Source organism: Saimiri boliviensis, chromosome 16 (genome assembly GCF_048565385.1).
Source record: "Saimiri boliviensis isolate mSaiBol1 chromosome 16, mSaiBol1.pri, whole genome shotgun sequence".
NCBI classification, from domain to species: domain Eukaryota; kingdom Metazoa; phylum Chordata; class Mammalia; order Primates; family Cebidae; genus Saimiri; species Saimiri boliviensis.
This window is the reverse complement of record NC_133464.1, coordinates 44098039-44116198: the sequence shown is the minus strand read 5'-3', so window position 1 is coordinate 44116198 and position 18160 is coordinate 44098039.

The following is an 18160-nucleotide window of genomic DNA, read 5'->3' as shown; positions in this document are numbered from 1 at the left end:
TTGTGAACTCAATTGGCAGATGTATTAAAGAAATGATAAAGGTAAGTTATGAAAAACCTGTAGAAGACAAAGATTTATTCTAAAATGTGGCATAATGAAGTAAGTTCTATCATTCTTAATTTTCATAGATATTTTGAGAGAGGAAAATAAAGGAAATACCTATAACTGAGAGGGGGAAATATTATATTTAAGAATCTTGAAAACCTGAAATTGAAAACTGGAATAATAACTTAATAGAAGAAGGGTGACTGTGTCAGGAGCAGATGCTTTATTGTCCTTTAGCATGAGTCATTGCCTCTTGGTTTATTTATAACTCTTCTGCCATGTTCTGCAGTAATGTAAATCCTTATGATAAAATAGAGCAGGGGTACACCCAGCAGGTTGGCTCGACTTCTCTACACATTTTCTTTAATAAGACCTGGGGCTTGCAGAGGCTGACTGCTCTTGTAGCAGGGACTGTTGACAAGGCATAGCACAGCATTACTCTTTAAACTACTTTTCAAATGATGTGATTACTGACATCAGCAAAGTAGTCATTCTTACTGCAGAAAAGGAAGTAGCATTAGTGATTAGGCGTTTTAACTCTGTAAGAAGAAAAAGAATTCATAAGCTTTTGAATTTTGTGAAGACTAAGAAGTGAAAGAAGAAAATCTCAGTATCTCTGTGATGCCAAGAGCAATTTCAGTGTTGTGGAGAGGGAAGTACTTTCTCAAAATGATCAACACTTTGAGATTGATATCTAGAACATAATTGGCTCTGTAAAGAGGTTTTCTGCTTGGCTAAATGGTATTTTCGCACTTAAAAGTCACAGTAGAAAAACCTTGTACCAGACATTAGAAAACTTCTTTTTTTTTTCTTTTTTAATTTAAGGATCAATGTTTGTCTTTAATCAGGAACAAATGACCTGTTTGAATCTAAAACAGGGAAATAAATAAGCCTAGCTTTCTCAGGAGATCAGTAATAGGATACAAAGATGTTAACTTCTAGCTCACAGATGCATTTAAATTCCACCAAACCACTGGTGACTATACATTTTAATATCCAATAGCTTTTTCAATGGCCGAAGTAAAATTACTTGATAGTCCCAGTTCAATTTCCAAACATAGACGTCACATAAACACAAAACATGACTCAATTAGTGATTCCGTCTTTAGCTGCAGCCACACATTAAAGGAACATTTTTCTCATCTGTAAAAGAGACATGTCATGCAGATGGGAACCATTTCTTTCTGATTCAACTAGAGATCTCTGGGCAAGGACATTTAAATCAGAAAACAAAAGTTATCATCAGTTAAGAATGTAAACTTTTCTTTGTAAATCTGTATTTGTCTCTTCCAGTTTTGAACACTCTAGATGATTCTTTTAGAGATGCCTTTCATAGGAGTGTGTGGAATTTCTCTCTGAGTAAATCACTCTTCTTGGGAAATTACTAATAAATTGCTAAGCAGAAGCATATTATTACAAAGCGACTTTCACTGAGCATGAAACAGGATGATGCTAAACTGGACAAGTTAATTCCTTTATCCTGGAAAGTGACCCATTTACTTCAAAGTATTTTGAATATATATCACAAATATTACATAAATTCCCATATCTAATTTTTTGCTTATTTACTTATCCTGCTTATATACTACTTACATACACAATAATTCAAACACACTCGATTTGAAAAAATATAAGATGCAGATTTATTGCATACCATATGACTTAAAAATATTTGTAGTCTTAAACACTCTTACAGTTATATTATAATCTGTGGCATACAATTATTTTCTAAGTATTTTTCTTTTTAACATTTTCCATTTCAGCCAACTAAGAAATGCTCTTTAACTAGCACATTTAATCATTTGGATAGATTAATTGATTCAAAATTTTATTATAAAAATATTTTCTCTTGATATTTATGAACTTTTTCTCACCAGATTTGTTATTTCCTCTATAGCTGCACAGTCCAAAACAGTAGGCATTAGCCACATGTTGCTGTAAAATTAAAAATTCAGTTTCACAGTCTTATTCCCCAAATTTCATGACTCAAAGCCACATATGGCCAGTGGTTGCCTAATTACAGCAAAAATACAGCATTTGCATCATTTCAGTGAGTTTTATTAGACAGCACAGCTTTGGATCATACCGCATTGATTCATGTGATACACTATCTGTCTGTATGTATATATATATATGTGTGTGTGTTTGTGTGTGTATACACACACTAAATTAATCCAGTGTGTGTGTGATTAAATTTAGTTCATATATTATACTTTTCTATTAATCATGTAAAATTTGTATTTGCCTCAATATGTTAAAATTGCTTTCATTTTAGTATGCTTGTTCAGTGTAAACCTTTTCACTTTTTTGGCTAATAATATAAAATGTGAACCAAGGAGGTATTAGCATTCATATTTTACAAATGTTCCATTATAATAATGCAGAAAGCCAGATGAGATAGAGGCAGAGATAACTCCATTTTTATATATCAATGTTAACAAAAGTGAAGCTTGACTATAAGAGAATAAGGAAAAATAGCAAAAATATTATTTTATTAATTTATGCATCTGAAGTTTTTTAAATTCCTGTAACATTATTACATGGGCATAATAAATTCCACTCTTTTTAATAAATAAACAATAAATTAAGGCACGTGTTATCACCTTATAATTTTTATTTACATTCTATTTTTATTTATTTTTCATTTTCTGTAAAGGCAAATAGGAAAACCTACACAGGAATATAAGCATGGTCTCCAAATAATAAAAGCAAAATAATACACAGTGCTTCATCACATTTATTTCCACAAGCAATCACTAATTTGCCTGCACCCAGGGAGATTCATTTACTAACATCAAGGGTAATACGTCAGCCACATAAATTTTAATGCCATCTCTTTAAAGATATTTGGAAAGCTGAAGCACTGGTTCATTAAGGTTTTCCTTTTCTTCAAAGTTTCACTCAGAGAATAGTGAGTGAATATAGTTGCTATGGTTTGAATGTCTGTCCCCTCCAAAACTATGTAGAAACCTGATCACCAGTGTGACAGTACTGAGAGGTGGGGTCTTTAAGAGACCTGTCTTGAAATTAGCCAGGCATAGTGGCATATGCTTGTAACCCTAGCTACTTGGGAGGCTGAGGCAGGAGAATCACTTGAACTGGGAGGCAGAGGTTGCAGTGAGCAGAGATCATGCCATTGCACTCCAGTCTGGGTGACAAGAGTGAAACTCTGTCTCAAAAAATAGAAAATAAAATAAAGAAAAATAAAAATGAAGTGCACAGTATATGTAATGCACTGGCACTGGAATCATCCTGAAACTGCCCCACTCCTCAGTCTATGGGTAAACTGTCTTCCACAAAACCAGTCCCTGGTGCCAGAAAGGTTGAGGGCTACTAGGTTAATGGAGTAGTGAGTTATTATGGGAATAGGTCTGGTGGCTTTATTATAATAGAAACAAAGTCCAGAGCTAGCACACTCAGGCCCCTAGTCATGTGATGCCCTGTGCTGGCTTGAAATTCTGCAGAGAGAGTCTCCAGCTTTAGTGGCAAGAAGGCACTCCTATAAGACCAGAGGGGCCCATCAACCTTGGACTTCTCAGCCTCCATCACGGTAAGAAATAATTTTTTATTTCTAAATAAGTTACCCACTTTCAGGTATTCTATTAATAGCAGCAGAAACTAAAACAATAGTGTAAGGGTTATAAATATGGCTTTGGGGCAATAGAATCATAGATTGAATTTGCACAATTCCTTTAGCTCTTCTGAGACCATTTTCTTCTCTACAATGATAATAACAATACTTCATTGGCTTTCTCTAAATATTATAATACAGTAAAATGAGTTTTTCTTATCTTCTTGCTTATAATCAAGAATTTATACTTCAGCACTTTCTCCTTTGCCTCTCTCTTTCTAATTTGGGCTTTATTTTTTCTAAAGTTGATTAGGTTTCTCTTTGTAGTAGAGCCATGGGCACCAGTAACTACCAGAGACACAAAACCTCACAGCTGAACCACATGTAAAAAGCTCCTTCTATTAGCTTCAGATAAAACTAATGGAGAAATCTCACATATAGCTGCTCCATTTGCATGACCATGCTGTGATCTAATCACCATGAACAGATTTTTATAGTTTTTGTCAGAGGCCTATTTATTCTACAATCACTCTGTGTAGAGGAATGGGTAATTCTGCTTACATTAGGACATTATGCTAGGTGTGGAGAGGCAGAACAAAGAAGAGGGAGTTGTTTTTCGAAGAAAGTAGGAATACCAGCAATTAAAAAAATAATATCTACAGTTAGATTCACTCTCTTCATGTTATAATTAAATATTTAGTTTTATTATATATTATAAATAGATTGATCATACAATTGCTAATATGGAAAGCTGATTACTCTGAAATCAGGCGGTAATGAAAAAATACCATTAACCGGTTTTCAAACGGTGCATACAATTCACATCGATTATCACAGAAACTAACAAGCCTCTAGTTTTTATTTTTAACAGTAAACTTTAATTGTTAAAACTTGATGGAACATAGTTTTGTGGCTTCAAGAGGGAATTTCTTTAAAGATTAGAATATTGAAATTTCAAAAAAGTGGGAAGTATTTTAAGTACAAGATGTGCCATTCTCATCTATAAAATTGCAGCATAGTACAATACAGTAGATATATAAAACATTGGGTTACAGTATTTTCAGTCGGGAGATAGTAACATAAAAACTGCTCAAATTAGGGTTATAGGCCTTGTTCTTTGGGCAAGATTGCACATCAAGTCTTTTACTTGTAATAAATTGGAATTTGAAGACAGGAAGCTTTCCTTTACTGTACCTAGGTCAGACCACTAGTCTAGTCTTCTGTCTAGTCCTCTGCCTCTGCCTGAAGCTGTAACTTTTCAATGGTTTAAAAAGTTATTTGAGCCCAGGTGCGGTGGCTCACCGCTGTAATCCCAGCACTTTGGGAGGTCGAGGCAGGCGGATCACAAGGTCAAGAGATCGAGACCACCCTGGTCAACATGGTGAAACTCTGTCACTACTAAAAAATACAAAAATTAACTGGGTGTGGTGGCGTGTGCCTGTAGCCCCAGCTACTAGGGAGGCTGAGGCAGGAGAATCGCTTGAACCCAGGAGGCAGAGATTGCAGTGAGCCGAAATTGCACCACTGTATTCCAGCCTGGTGCCTGGTGACAGACCAAGACTCTGCCTCAAAAAAAAAAAGTTATTTGCCCTTTTGCTAGTGATCTGCACTTGGACAAAGGAATATGTTCTTGTCATTTAGTTATATAGGTATCAACAAATTTATTTTGGAGTGTAGCTTATTTTCACTCTTCTTAATAATTTATTCAGGGCAGAATTTAAGGGTGTTTAGCTATATCTAATTATATTATTCTTTTACTATATATCAGACATTAATTTCTTATTAAAAGAAACAAGCATATTTTACAAACAGGAAATAATTATTTTCCTGGGATACATGAAGACATCACCTATATTGAATAAGGGATGAGTATTTCTTCAAAAAATAGAGAGAGCTGATACAGCTTCTTTAAGCCAAGAGCCCACAGACATAGTCTCTTAATTACACGTGTTTCTTATAAACAATTTATGGACTTGTTACTGGTACCCTGAGTTCTTGCAACCTCCCAGGATAAAAATCAAGAGAGACTACCAGGTATAGTAGCAAGGAGAAGGTAGCTTGCTCACAAGGGAACAGGACCATAAAAAGAATGGGCTGCTACCCAAAAGCAGTGTGGAAGTTAGTTTTACACAGCTTTCCTAAGGGAAGGAGTGATGTCAAGGCATGTATAGAGTTATAAAGGAGTGCCCTTTATAACACTTGTGCAGTGGCTTAACATGTTTCTTTATACATTGCACGTAGCATTTGCATTTTAAATCTCCACCTCTAGGTGTGATTTATAGCATTATAATAAAGAAGAGGTAACTGTGGGTTTAGGTTTAGTCCTAACTACGCCTGGGGCGTCAGAGAAGTCCCTAACCCCATAAACTTGCGTTAACAGTATCTAGGGTCTGTTGTTGCTGAAAGTTAGTTAAGCTAGAGCTTGAGTGAGAGGCTTTTGGTGTCCTCCAGATGAGATCACACTAGAAAGCAAGCCTTCCTGTTTCAGACTCATGTAAGAAAATTGTGTAATTTTTTGTTTGTTTATTTTTGTTTTCTTCCCCAACTGTATACTATGCAAGTTTGTATTCATTAATTCTGGAATAATCATGGATAAAGTGGTGTTTTGAGCTAGATTAGAAAGATTACTGGATTTGAGTAGAAAACGTGAATGTGCTGTATGCATTGCAGATGTTGAGCTGAATAACAAGAAATGCAAAGAAGTAAAATTATTTTAAAGTTCTCAAAGCTTTCTGGTGGTATGAAAAAAAATTTTTTTTAATAAAAGACATTTAAGTTGGGTAACTGGGTATCAGTGGTGATACATGTTATGCTCATGGAATGTCTTGAAATTAAGCAGAAAAATAAGGTGAAAATAAGAGAAAAATGAGTAATTTCATGTGGGTAAGATAATAAAATGATGAAAATAGTTTTGAAAGAAGTGAGATGTGTGTGTGTACTGTGTGGGTATTATAGAATTGTGATTCAATTTTTGTCATGTTGTTCTTGGTTTTCCTTTTTTAAAATTTATCTTTACATTTTAAATATAAAAAATCAAGAGTAACAGTACTTTGTCCTGTCACTTGACTGTCACATTCTACTATGTAAAACTTTTGTTTGATGTTTGAACATATACCTTGGTATTCTTTTCTCCTCCGTCTTGTATAACGTTAAAAAAATTTTTTTTTGTATGTATAAAACACTGACCCTCACTCTGTAATATGTATTCCTGAAATATCATATTTTGTCATTTCAACCATATATGGGCAGTAAATATTATCTGGCTGTTTTCTACTTGTAGTTAGTATTCTTCTGTTTGATCATGATATATTTAGGTATGAAGTTTTCTTTTTGAAGACGTAATTGAACATTTTTCAAGTACTGTATCTTTCATCAATTCTAGAAATTTCCCCAATTAAGTTTTTCCGGTATTTTTTTTTTCAATCACTTTACATTCAGTTGTGTAGTATGTTTTCTTATCCAATTGTCCTATATGTCTTAAACCTCTTTTTATATTGTATCTTTCTGATGTTCTATATTGAATTCTGTATATTTTCTTCAGATAAATCATCAACCTAACTAATCATTTCTTCGGATGTACTGATTCTACTATTTAACTCGTAGAATTTTTAATTTCAGTTGTTACATTTGTTAACATCTCTACCAATAAGTTGATGAATTAATTACCCTCACATATCTGTATTTATTTCTAGTTTCCTCTGTTCAATAAAATTTTCAATTTCTTTTGTAATACTGTAAGCATATTAAGTAGTTTTTATTTCACTCATTAAAGTGTATTGGTTTCCTATCATTGCTGTAACAAATAACTACAACCCACAACTTCATGGCAAATGTGTTCTCTTATAGCGGAGAACAGAAATCTGAAATGAGTTTTCAGGAGCTCGAGTGAAACTCTTGGCAGATATGCTTCCTTCAGGCAGCCCTAGAGAAGAATCTGCTCTTTTATTTCTCCAACCTCTAAGGTGTCTGGAGTTTCTCGCTCCTGGGCAATTTGGCTCATGGCTGCACCACTCCAGTCTCTGCTTCCTTCAACAGATCTCTTTCTCTCTGACTCTAACTCTACCACTTCTCTCTTATAAGGATAATCCAGGATTATAGGATAATCTAAGAAAATGTCTCCATCTTCAAATCTTTAACTTAATCACATCTGTGAAGCCTCTTTTACCACATAAGGTAACATATTCACAGGTTCTAGAAATTCAGATGTCAACATAATTGAGGTCTAATATTCAGCCTACCACAATATGTAATAATTCTAATATATGGCATTTTAATATCTCATATTTTTTATTTTTTCCTGCTGAATATCACTCATGGAGACTCATTTGTTGTATTATTTTATGATTTTTAATTGGGTTTCATATTTCTTTGTAACTCTTTATGGCATTTCTATGAGGCTTGTTTCTGGGGTCAATTCCCTAGAGAGGATACATACCTTTGTTTGTTTTGTTTTATTTTTTCTGCCTGAGATTCAGAGAAAAGTCAAACCTAGTCTACTCTAAATTAAATTTTCTTTTGTATTTTTGAGCCAGACAAATAGTGAAAAATTCAGGTCTCCTACAAGTCAGTTGCCATAAAGTCTCATAAGAAGCTATTTTTATTTTTCTTCTACCAAAAGCCGAAACATGAGAGACAAAATTTTCTTACTGTCTGACTGTCTTCAGATTGTCTTCTAGTTAACTACCTTTTCTACAGTGTAGAACTTTCTTTTCTCTATATTTCATGTGCGGTGAATTCCTATCTAGTTCCCCAGCCAACACAGGTACAAGCCGACAGATTCTCAGCATATTCCTCCCTTCACAGATACATGAATTCATGATACACAGCAGCTTCAGCAGCTGCTTACTGTCCAAGCTTTGTCTTCCCAATTTGTTCTGACCTCACAGAAATTCTGTTTTTTCATCATATATATATCAACTCATTTAAAGAATATGACTTATATTTTGTCTAATAATTTTTGATATTTTTGTAGTCACTGGTTCATAATCTCTAGTAATCACTTTGAAGTGAATATGTCCATCTCAGTTTTTGCAAATACTGGTGTGTTTAGCTCATTAAAAAGTGGATTCCATTTTGGAAGGGTAATTTTATCCTACATTCAAGCTAATTAATGTAAATAAAGCTTAAGAATAAGTTTTAGAAATTTGTTTCTATATCTGTTCATATGGCAGTAATTACTGCTTATTGAGAGGTTGCCAAAATGTATTTGATAGTTTTAAATAATTATCTTCTTTGAAGTACCATGCTATAAGTTTTCAAAAATATAATTATCTATTTGGTATTTTGGGGTTGACAATCACTCAGGATAGCTTTTAGATTACATATTTTGGACCACAATACTTTGTAGAATAATGTTCTGCATGGTGTTGATAAAGAAGATGAGCTATAAATTCCTTTCTCAAACCTACATGCTAATCCCTGTCACAGATTTTGTAAAGCACAATCCTCTACATATGCCAGTGCTTGCTAACATTTCTTATCCAACTTTACTGAGGCTAATCATGAAGATGAGCACCCCATCTATCTTTTTCTAACTATAAATATAAGGAAAACAGAAATGTATAAAGCAAACAATATACTAATTGTATTTTAAGTAAACTACTAAAAATATTTTAAAATGAATTGATCAAAATGTAACTATAAATTTAAATGTAATAATAATATTTATAAATAGTCTATTTCCTTGTATTTGTAAATAAATTTTCTGGATAATATAGACAAATACTGATTTAATATATTTTCACTTTTGCCCACTAAAGGCTAGTGTTTAATTTACTAGTGCTTTTACTGTGGAATCTCTACAGTAATAGATACGTGATATTCTAGTCATGTCACTGACATTGGAATAAATTAAGTTTTGTTGTTAATAAATCCATAACCTGAGGATGTACCTGTATAATCTATCATCTCTAACATTAAACACATGGCCTCTCTTGGACATCAAATTTGTGGTGTGTGTTGCAAATTTTCTTACATCATAATCATCATATTTTTAATACAAATTAGAGTAATTAATTCATTTTTCTCAGTTATTTATGTTAATTAAAGGTTGCTTATTTTGTGGTTTTCTTAAGGAGTTTTGTGTTTATCCATAATCAATTTATGGATAAATTTGAGCAAAGATACTCCTTTCAGCATTCACAATATATGAAGTTCATAAAAATCTGGGGTGAGAAGAACAGTAGCACTTACTTGGTATCTTCAACTGTTTCTTTTAGAACATGGCTTAAAGTAAAATTACAGAGCTAGATAATCCTGAGATCAAGTCATATTGTTTAGCATTTATTGTTTTCTTTTTCTGTATTTGGTTTCCCACACAATTAATCAAAATACCTTTTTATTATATTTTTTACTAGTAATTCAGCATGGCATTATTTTTGTAACATATAGTATAACCTAGCTGATGTAGACTTAACAAAAGTATAAAACACTTAATATACATATGATTATATGATTGTTAACACATTACTTTCACACATACACACACAGTACTATTCTGAGGCTCTATGTGCATGCATTCATACGCACCTGTGTTTATGTGTCCCAGGGAAAGAAAATAATCTCTCTATTGCCTAATTTTCTACAATTCCTTGTTGAGAGTGATGTCATATATGTATGTAATTGTATGTATACACATATGTGGTTGGTTTTGTTCATACATATAGATATTCACATAGGTGCATAAGATATATGATGGTGCCAATTACAATCATCTAAAGAGATTTTACTAACACTGAAACAGTAAGAATTGTAAAGAACTGCTTACTTTTTAGCTTAGTCAGTGTCATTTAACAAGTCTTCCCTGTTCTCAAAGCTCAAAAATTTTTGTTCAGTTGACAGGAGAAACTCTAATTTCTGTTAGGCATCCTAAATAGCCACAAGTTGGCAATATGAGAAGAAATCAAGAGGGGAAAAGAAAATTTCTGTGGCTTTAAATCAATGATCCTTTTCAAGACATACCTTAAAAACTTGCTGCAAAGCTGTTTTACCGTGGTGTCTCCCAGATTCTGCTTCATTGCTCATTTGTAAAAACAAACATTTGCCATGAAGACATAACTGCCAATTCAGCTTAAATAAGACAAATGAGATAATGAGACCAGTGGCAGATTTGAGCTGACAAATCCTAGAGAATGCCCAGCTCTAAGTAAAAAGCTTTCCTTTCCTGCCAAAAGGTCTATGTGCTAATACTAACTAATTTGCCCACCCCGGTTTCTACATTGTTTGACAATAGCTGAGCATCCCAATTTGTTAAAGTTGTGACATTAATTTGGATGTAAAGTGTAGTTCAATCTAGTAATCTATGCAACCTCTTAACCCAGCAACCAATCACACAGATGCATACTTTGTACTGAAAAGGCTTAGAAAACAGAGGTTTGTTTTTGTTTAATTTGTTTTTGTTTTTGTTTTTTGGCTCAGAATATATTAATATTGAGATGGTAATAAATATGAACACTAAACATGTGACTCTCACCTACCCATATCCTGGTTACAATAAAAGATATGTAATAATGTATATTATTTACTTTAACTTAATGGGATCATTCAGAATATTTACTCTGACCTAGTTATTCAAATTTCTATAACTTAACCACCAACTTGATGGGTTTTCAAAGGGCAATCTAGACTACCACAAAAAGGTTTTTTTTTTTTTTTTTTTAGGAAAAAACGAAAACATTTTCATAGAGTTCTGAAATAACCACAGATATTGATTAATACATATACATTTTAATCAGTTTTCTTAATTATTTTAAATAGGAATGTGTCTATGTTTTATCTTCCTCTTGATAATCTTTTGCTATAGTATACTATAGTAGAAATAAATTAATATTTCAGTTTGGAGAAATATTGTATTTAAAAGGTAACCAAATGGCTACTTTGGAATGCTTGCTTCATTGCTTTAAAAATTATCCTGAATTCAGCAATAAAAATATCATAGTTTTATACCAGGAGAAAAACTATCATAAAAACTGTTTATTTTAAAGGAATACAAATTGATGTGGCTCATTCATTTAAGAAATAGACTGGAAATTCAAGGCCTTAATTCAGACTTTGGAAACTGCACTGAGAGATTTAGTTAATGACAGATAGCTCAAAATGAGTGTAAAAACCTTTGTCGTTACAAAATTATACTAATACTACCTTTATGAAATCAGTTTTAAAAAAATATTTGCCTGCCTTGAGAAAATCACAGTTAAACAACAACAACAACAGCTATGAAACAGAGAGGATTTGGGTACATTTTTTGACAATTTACAATAATATTTGAAAAATTATTTAAATAGAAAAACACTTTAAAGTAAGTATGTAAAAGATATAGGAGCTTAAACTACTTTAAAATTACAAAAATATTCAGAATTTTGACAGAAAAATTAAATCTTATCCACTGAATCTTTATTATTAAGGGAGAAAATAAGTTAAAAATATCAAAATCCATTCCATTTTTAATGATGAATTAAAAAAATAATTCTACACTCTAACTCTGACTGTAAATGATAATATTTATAGAAACGTAGAATTGCAATAAACTTGGAAGTCACATGAATTCATTTTTAGACAAACGTTAATTCAGTATTTGAATATTTTTTAGCAAAAATATGGAAGGCAGCCTCTAAAATGGCCCCTAATAATTTCACATCTCAGTATGCATGCCCTTATGCAATTTCCGTCTTTTGATTATGGGCTAGACTGAGTGATTCACTTCTAATGAATGGAATATGGCAAAAGTTGTGGATGCCACTTCTAAAATTAGGTTACAAAAATACTGACTTTTGCTTGCCCTTCATTCCTCTCTCATTTAGTTGCTCTGGGGAAAGAAAATTGACATGTTAAGAGCTACCCTATTGAGAAACCATATACCAAATAATGCTGTCTACAAATAACATGTGTCACAGAAATCTAAGGCCTGTAAAAAATTATATGAATGAGCTTCAAAGTATTCCATTCCCAGTCGAGCCTTGACTGTAGCGTTTGAAATACTTTGAATCAAAGGTGCCTAGCTATGCAATCCCTGGATTCTGAAACCATGAAAACAATAAGATGACAAATGGTTGATGTTTTAAGCTGCTAAATGCTGGAGTTGTTTATTATATGATATTAGATACATAATACAAATGTTGCTACCTAGAAGTATTGTGCTGCCGTAATAAATGTCTAAAACCATGAGAGTAGTTCTAAATCAGTGGATGAAGACTAGAAAGATTTTGAGGTCTCTTTAGAAAAGCCAAGTTTCTTTGATGAGACTCTCAGTAGAAATCTGAATTTTAGGAGATTGTTGATAAGATCTCAAAAGGAAATGATTAAAATTATTGCAAACTAGAGAAAGTGGAATCCTTGTTTATATAGTGTCAGAAAAGTTGAAAACATTGTCATCTGTAGTTACGTGGAAAGAAGATGTGCCTAATAAACTGTAAACTAAGGATCCACTTAAGCCAATTCTCAAGCAAAGCAGTGAAGTTGCCGTCTGGTTTTTCCTTACTACTAAGAGTAAAATGTGAGAGGGAAGAGATAAATCGATGGAAAAACAGACATAAAAATGAATCATATCTTTGTTATTTCGAAAAAAAAAAATCCTTATCCTCTTGTGGCAGCAAAAGATGGCAAAGTTAAATGTTTTTTTTAACAAAGTTCAAATCCAGGAGCCTGCCAGGAAAGTATGAACTAGTGATGGACTCAAAGATGTATCTGAAAATCCTTTTTTTCAGTTCTTAGAGGTTCGAAGGTGGTGCCTCAAAGTACTCATTATTTCTACAAAAGGCCCTTAAAAAGATTAAGAGTATACCTCACAGTTCCTCCCAATCAACAGCAGAGCTTCTAAGAAAGTTAAAGTGTTTGTCTTCAGCTCTACTAGCAGAAGCCCAGGGAACAAAAGGGCCATCTCAAAGGAATTTATTGGTGCAGCTTTGTCTAATGGAGTTAAGCCAGTGAGATTCACTAGTTGTCCAATAAGTTCTTGAAAAATTCTCAGCTGAAACACTGCTAGCTTGGACAGAAAAAACAAACAAACAAACAAACAAAAACCAGAGAGTACAAAATGAAAAGAGTTGTACCTCCAAAATTCTACTGGCAAGAGGCAGAGAAGACTACTCACTGGCGAACAAATGCTATTTTTTATGAGAATCAAGAGATGACTCAAAGGGAAGAAACAAGATGCCAGAAAGCAGAATTGACAGGCATGAAGGTTTGTTCCCAGGTCTTGATATCTAATCATAGAACTTTGAATATTTACCTGACTAGATTTCAGAATGGCTATGGACTAGAGACTCCTTTGTGTCGTTCTTATTTACTCTTTCTGAGTAGGAATGTTTATAAAAATTGTCCTCTGTCTCTCCTACTATTTTATGTTAGATGTATGGGGCATACGACAATTTGTTTCTTTGGTTTCACAAATTAAGAGGAACCACAGACAAACATGTGCTTAGATAATAATGAAATGGAGTGACTGAAATTATGACATAAACCTCAAAATAAGAATTCCCTCTGGGCAGAATGATAGCTATAACCATGGTAATCCTGCTCAGTATGACAAAAAAAATACTCAAAGTGCTGTAATTAGGGAACAATTAAGAGTCTTGTTCAGAATTGGACCTGATTTAGGTGCGAGATTCTGGACTTTGAGCTGGTGGTATAGCAGTATGTCACTCTTGGTGACCATGAAGGGATGGAGTACATTTAACATGTGAAGAAAACATGAATTATTGGGATCCAGACAGTCAACTGTGAAGGCAGTTTATAAGATGGCCTCTAATAATTCCATCTCTTCGTACTTACACACTTGTATAGTCTCCTATATTTAATTGCAGGCCATATCTAGTGATTTACATGTAACAAACAGAATATGGCAAAGTGATAAAATGTCACTTCCATGATTAGGTTATAAAGATACTATCACCTCTGACTTGCTGGAATTCCTTTCCTTAGAGAAAAGCCAGATGCCATATTTTAAGATGCCCAGTAGAGAGGCCCACATGGTAAGAAACTAATATTTCCATTTCACTGCAAGGAAAAATTTCCATCCAACCTAAAGCCTGCCAGAATTCACATGACTTTACTTGGCACTCCTTCACTTGAGCATTGAGATGGCTAGATGAGCACAGCATTGATCAACTTCCTGAATGCAGCTTGGTAAGGGGTCCTGAATGAGAACCTCTAAGCTGAACTGTGCTGATTTATGATCCACAGAAACCACGAAATAACAAATGTTTGTTGTTTAAGCTAGTAAGTTTGAGGGTAATTTATTATGCAACAACAGACAACAAGTAAAACTAAAAAATGTATTTGACAAAGTCATTATTATATAATTCATATATTTTCCAATCTTTAATAAAACTAAATTGGAATATATTTCTCAAAATTTTATTAATCAGACAAAATTTAAAAGAAAGACAGGCTATACTCATATTTTCTGAGCACCCAATATGTTGGTAGTTTTATGTATCATTTTTTCAAACAAGCACATCTACCTTCTGTAGAATGCATATCAAATTCCTGTTATTGTGTAAATGAGTTCAAAGCAGTTAAATAAATTACCCAAGAGCAAACAATTATGTACTGACACTTGTTTTCAAACACAAATATCTAATTTAAAAGCCTTGTATTTACTACTGTATTGTATTATATCTATTAGTCTTTCTATTTTATGCATAAAAGCTCTTAATCATTGAACTTTTCAGGCCATCTTTAATTTTTCTCCTAAGATAACTCTAATTGATTTAATTCTTTACAAATGTGATGTTATGTACAACCTGATTACTGACTCAATATTATTTGTTCTTAAACTCAGATTTATTTGAATGACTCACAAAAATTATGTTTCCAATACAAGTTTAGTTAGCTTTCAAGAGAACAAAGCAGTAGATACAACCCACAAAAAAGTATCACTTTCATCCATAGATTTCATAATATTCATGGCTCTCCAGGATCTCCTCTGTACAGAGCATGTTTGATTGCAAAAGTAGAGGCTGAAGTCACAGACAACTAGAACTTGGAGAAGCCACCACTTTCCTTCTTCACCTAGCTTTTATACTGTTTTTCCTAAAGCCCTTCTAAGAATATCAAGTCCTTTCCAGGTCAGCCACAGCTTATTCATAGAGTTTAACAGTAAATAATTCTGATATCCAAGTACAATTTGCCTGATACGTCATTGAGCTGATTGCCAGAAATTTGCAGGGGACAGAGTTACAAGATGGCAAATCCAGAGCCATATATTCTGCTGTTTCTGGGCATGGTGTAAAAATTCATTCTCATTGTGAATCCTTTAACACCAATCAGACTTTGAATTATGGATAAATGGGATCAAGTCATATGTCATATTAATGCCTTTTTATATCTCTTTTCAAAAATGTCTATCTTTGATGTTGTAAACCAAAAACTTTTAGGTCTATAGCTGATGAGGTATGTAAAATTCGAGTAATGTTAGCAAGAGTGACTAAATATGTTGGTCTTGACCGCATTTTCTTTTGCATGTTTTAAATAATTTTTAACCAATTTTATTTTGCTTTTTATTCCTTCATTTATTAGGCATTATACTTTTCAATAGATAAAGCTGAAAGGTGTATATCAAGTTATTCTGAAACTAAATTCATTTCCTCTTAAGTCACTTTCCCTGAGAGCTACAATTAGGGATTGCAAATTAGTTTTTCCAATTAACTTTCCATTCTGTGGTTTCTCATTAAAGCATTTCCTTTTCTTCTCACTTTATTTCAAACAAGCACAAATCCTTTATTACACCAATTAACCAGTACATATGTTATTGAAATAATGCTTTGTATACAAAATATATATTAACAATATGTCAATGATGTCTAATTTATATTATTTTAAGTAATATATGTAGTTCTTACAAGTCACTTTCCCTTAATTGGGAGCCTATTAAGTTTACAGCTCAGTCATATCCAGCTACAAAACAAATCAGCTTTGAACAAATATTGTATTTTAAATATAATTTTGTTCCATGGTACATCTATTTCCCACTGGGATGACATGTTGAATATTATATTTTGCCCAGTTCCCACCAATTATCTTAACAGGAAGTCTTTCTTAATTAATTCTTCTCTGGTGACATCCTTTACAACTTGAACTGGTGTGAGCTCCTCTAGCATGGATTCCAGTTACTGGCTTCATGACATATTTGATTCCATGGTTGTCAACATATAAGATCACAGCTCATTCTGGGTGCTATAGTTTGGATGGCTGGCCCCTCCAAACCTCATGCTGAAATTTGATCCCCAATGTTGGAGGTCAGGCATAATGGGAGGTGTTTGGGTCACAGAGGTAGATGACTCAGGAATAGATTAATTCCCTCTCTAGAGGGGCAGGATGGCTGAGTAAATTCTCTTGTGGAAACTCTATTAGTTCCCACAAGAGTTGGTTGTTTCTCTCTTTTGTTTTCTTATTCACCATGTGAAATCTACACATGTCAGGTCCCCTCCACCTTCCAGTATGAGTGAGGTACCCCAAGGCCTTCAACAGAGGCAGATGTTCATGCTATGTTTTTTTTTGTTGTTGTTGTACAGCCTAAAGGACCATAAGCCAAATAAATTTGTAAAATAATAAATTATAAATAGCAATGCAAATAGTGGATTAATATGGAAATCCGATACTCGGAAATGAGATGTTCATATAAGGATACCTGAAAATGTGAAAATAGTTTTGGAACTGGGTAGTGGACAGAGGCTGGAAGACTTTGGGGGCTCAGAGGAAGACAGAAAATTGAAAGAAAGATCAGAACTTCTTAGAGATTGGCTAAGTGGGTGTGACCAAAATGTGGATAGATGGTAAGGTCCATGCTAATGAGGTCTCAGATAAAAATGAAGAACTCATTGAAAAATGGAGTAAAGGTCACTCTTATTATGCCATAGAAAGAACTTGGCTGCATTGTGTCCATACCTTAAGGCTTTGTTAAATGCCATCCTTAAGAGTGATGACCTAGGGCAGGCATCCCCAAACTATGGCCTGCGGGCTGCATGCAGCCCCCTGAAGCCATTTATCCAGCCCCCCGCCGCATTTCAGGAAGGGGCACCTCTTTCATTGGTGGTCAATGAGAGGAGCACAGTATGTGACGGCCCTCCAACAGTCTGAGGGACAGTGAACTGGCCCCCTGTGTAAAAAGTTTGGGGATGCCTGACCTAGGGTACCTGGCAGACGAAATTTCTAAGCAACGAAGTGTTTAAGATGTAGCGTGGCTGCTTCTAACAACCTAATTCAGACGTGGGCGCAAAGGAATAATCTCAAAGTGAAATTTATTATTAGAAGAAAAGTAGAGCATAAAAATTTCCAAAATTCACAGCCTAGCCATGTGATATTGACAATAAGAATGTTTATAAGAGACAACTCCAAGGATGCTGTGGAGAAACTACTTGCTAGAGAAAATAGCAGGGATAAAAGAGAGCCAGATGCTAATAATCAAGATAATGGGGAAAAGATCCAGAAGATATTTCAGCAATTTTTGAAGCCACCTTTCCTATCACAGTTCCAGAGACCTAGGAAGACAGAAAAGTTTTGGGGGACAGGCCTAGGTGCTACTGCAGCATGCTACTTGGGAAAGCT